Genomic DNA, 3,635 nt, shown 5'->3' with positions numbered 1-3,635 from the left:
GGGCAGGGCATCCCCAGCTCCAAACATAGAAATGAGAAAAGTTTTAGGCTCAGAAGGTTGCATGAGAGCTAGCATCACCATCTTAGTCTCCAGACCCAATGTATTTCCCCCTCCATCCATCCATCCATCCACATCCATCCATCCTATCTTGAGGCAGGCTCAGGGATCTTCAGCTCTTGGTTACATCAATTCCCTGGTGCATTCACTGTGAGAAAAATGAAATGACCCTGTCTATGTAATAGTCATGCTAATATAATAAGCTAGGGAGGGAAAGGGAGCCCCCCTCCCCTACTCAGTAAACACTTGCTATATGCCATCCGCAAGAGCTGATTGCTTTAAATACATGACCTATCTCGAAAGCAATCTGTGAGGTCGGCATTATCTCCACCTTACACAGGAGAAAGAGAAGCTTTGAAGATGTGTGACTTTTCCTAGGGCCACAAAACAAGCCAAGAGGATGATGGGGATCAACTATCTCCTCCAAGAATTCCTCTTGTATCTTAAAATGATATCAATGTGTTATAGTTATTTATCTATAGCCACATCACAAACAACTCCCCAATTTAGTGGCTCTGAGCAGTGAACATTCTCTTTTCTTTTGGGGCATCAATTCTGGAGTGGGTGCCCTGGTAATCTACATGGGGACCATCAAGATAGCAAGGTTCTTCACAGCATGAATCCCAGAAAGGAAGATAGCTGGAGACCAGGACATGTTGGGGGCCACTGACTTCACAATATGTACCTTATAGGTCTTTCTTCGAGGCTTAGTAAACATCCGCCACTGATCATTTTGTACAGTAAAGATTCCCTCATTCCCTTCCTGGGCCCATAGTCTAAGTCAGACTTGCATCTGCCAAACTCATGAGAGCTCAGAGTCCTATGTGCAAAACAACACACAGCCAAGCACAGGATATTCCCAGGACACCTCCTTTGGAACTTGGGAGTCATTCATTTGACCTCCTAGGAGTCGCATTACAAAAGGATAAGGCCTGTGATACCCAGTTAGCCACAAAATGTATTAAAATGCCTAGCCCAGGCATATCAACTTCTCAGTACATGGTACCTAAGACTATGAAATGCTATCGATCTCCTCCAGGCATGATGGCTCATGCTTGGAATCTCAGCATTCAAGAACCTGAAGCAGGAAAATTGTGAGTTCAAGGCCAGCTAAGGCTTCGTAGTGAATTCTCAGGTCAGCATGGGCTACATAGCAAACCCCAACCCCAAACAAATAAACAAAGACTATCAATGTTGCAATTATAAATAAATTGAGATTATAACCTCTCCAAGTCTTGGACAAGAGCTCTGGGTTCTTGGACTCAACATTGGCCTTCAGCTCTTGCTTGCTCCCTCCTCCCATAGACTAGCTGAGCCCTGACTTGGCTCAGCCAGCCCCAGGCTCCCTGGCTGCCAGCCCTAATCAGCAGCTCCAGCCAAGACCTCAAATTGATTTGCCATCGTTTAGCTGGGAAACAAGAGCTCTTCTTGACTCACAGCCAAAATCCATTCCATGATAGCAAAGTAATCACCTCCATAGTGGGTCCAGAGAAAGTGATAGAGATCTGGAACAAAAAGTCTCCATCCAACCTCCCAGAAGCTGAGGCCCACGGCGGCTCCATCTCCAGCCCCACTCCTTTATTCTGTGTGGGGGTGGGCAGCCTGCCATGTGTGTCCTCCCATGGGACTGTATGCACTTTACATGGCCAGATACAGTGGCTCTCAGACTTCAAAGTACAGTGGAATAAACCTGAGAAAATAATATATATGTATATATATAGTGATGCCTGGCTCCAGACCCCCACCCTTCTGGTTCAATTGCTATGGTGTGCAGCCCAAGAGCCCCACAGACGGCTCTAATAGCAGCAAGACTGCAGACCTACTATCCCAGTGTACACAGTACTTGCTAGTCCTGGCTGCGCACACCTCTGTATTCTCCAGTCACTCCAACATGAATACAGAGAACAAGGTCGTTGAACAGCATGGAATTGCTATTCTGTCCACAAGCGCTGACTGGGAACAATAAAATGCAGAGCATGTCAAATGACAGCAAATGTCTGAGACGTCTCTCGAGGCCAGAGCCCTCTTCATAGGACATCTGAATTGCTCATGGACCTCAGCCCTGACCACCCCCTGACATCAGGCACAGGGTAGGGCTGGAGTGCCGTGGCAGACCAGAGCCCTGCTTCATGCTTGCTCCTACATGTTCATTTGCTCAGCCTGCAAATTCTCCAGAAACCCAATGCTTACTTCCTCACAACTCCCCCGCTAGCATTTTTAAATATTCTTTTATTTCACATGCGTGAGTGTTCTGCCATGATGTGGGCACTGGGAACCAAACCCAGGTCCTCTGCTAGAGCAGCAGATGCTCTTTGTTGGGTCCAGGGGGGTCGCGCCAAGATGGGGACAGACCACAAAGTCTAGTAAACTAGACGCAACCTTATTCCAGAAACCAGAGTCCAGGAAAAAATTAAAAATAAAATAAAAAATCTCCATGGAGCACAGAAAGCTTGTCAGCTAGTTGAGACCACAGCCAGAGATGGGTTTTGTAAGGTTGTGACCAAGGCTGGTTTCTGAACTCACCTTTTTATAACAGGGGCACCAAGCATTAGGTCTGAACAAAGGAATTTTTACAATTTCAAGGTAAAACTTAGATACAGATTGCCTTATTTTACAATCTCCATTAACAGAGTTTTTAGTTAAATTAGTGTTTGTACTTAATCTATTGTCTTCCCTGGTACTTTTAGGTGGTGTTTACTGAAGCCCTGTGATCTCCCTTTTGATGCTGCCAGTTTCACATAACAGGAGAATACATAACCCAGAGGTCATATATCTATTTCCTAAAAGTTGATTCATCTCATATCTGTCTGTAGGCTAGCTCTCAGTTTGTGGAGAGATGCTTTGGCCTTGTAAATAGAGCTGTGGGTTGTAAAGTGAAATAACCCACTGTTAATAGTTAATCCTCAAGCTGCTGAGAAAGCTGCTAACAGTCTGTTCTCATTCTCCTAGACTTATAACTTTATATTTCTTTATTTCTACATTCTTATTTTTGGAATCTACATTTTTATATTCTTATTCTCAGACCCTTCACTCTTAACCACTGAGCCATGTCTCCAGCCCCCTCGCTCTTTCTTCTTATGAAACATAAATCCTCTCTGGAACCCGCGCAGCCCTGCTTCAGATTCTAGACATCGCTCTTCCCCGCATCCTTCCCTACAGAAAACACACCATGTTTTCTAAGGACAGTTACTACTAACGCCTGCAAGCACAAGCAAGCAGATGGGCTAGACAGATGGGGAAAGCCTCCAAGTGAAAAGGTTGTGGGAGCTGGAAGGTCCCTGAAAGAGCATCCAATCCCACCCTTCCTTCTACAGCAAGGCCTAGAGACTTCAATACGTTGCTCAATATCACACAGCAAAGGGCAGCAGAACCAGAAACACTGTCCACACTCCCTAGAACAGCATGGGGGCTGTCACTCATCTGGTGCATAGCAACCAGCATTTCCTTTAGGAATCCCCCTTCGCCTGTTCTGTGTCTGGTTTGGATTAAACACAACCTAATCAGCCTGTGGCTTGGGTGGAGTGGAGTGGGGCAGGGGCTTGGGGCAGATGAGGGAGCAAAGCACAGGTGCAGCTGCT

This window comes from Microtus pennsylvanicus, chromosome 4 (assembly GCF_037038515.1).
Source record: "Microtus pennsylvanicus isolate mMicPen1 chromosome 4, mMicPen1.hap1, whole genome shotgun sequence".
Classification (NCBI taxonomy): Eukaryota; Metazoa; Chordata; class Mammalia; order Rodentia; family Cricetidae; genus Microtus; species Microtus pennsylvanicus.
Note: the sequence above shows the minus strand (reverse complement) of the source record.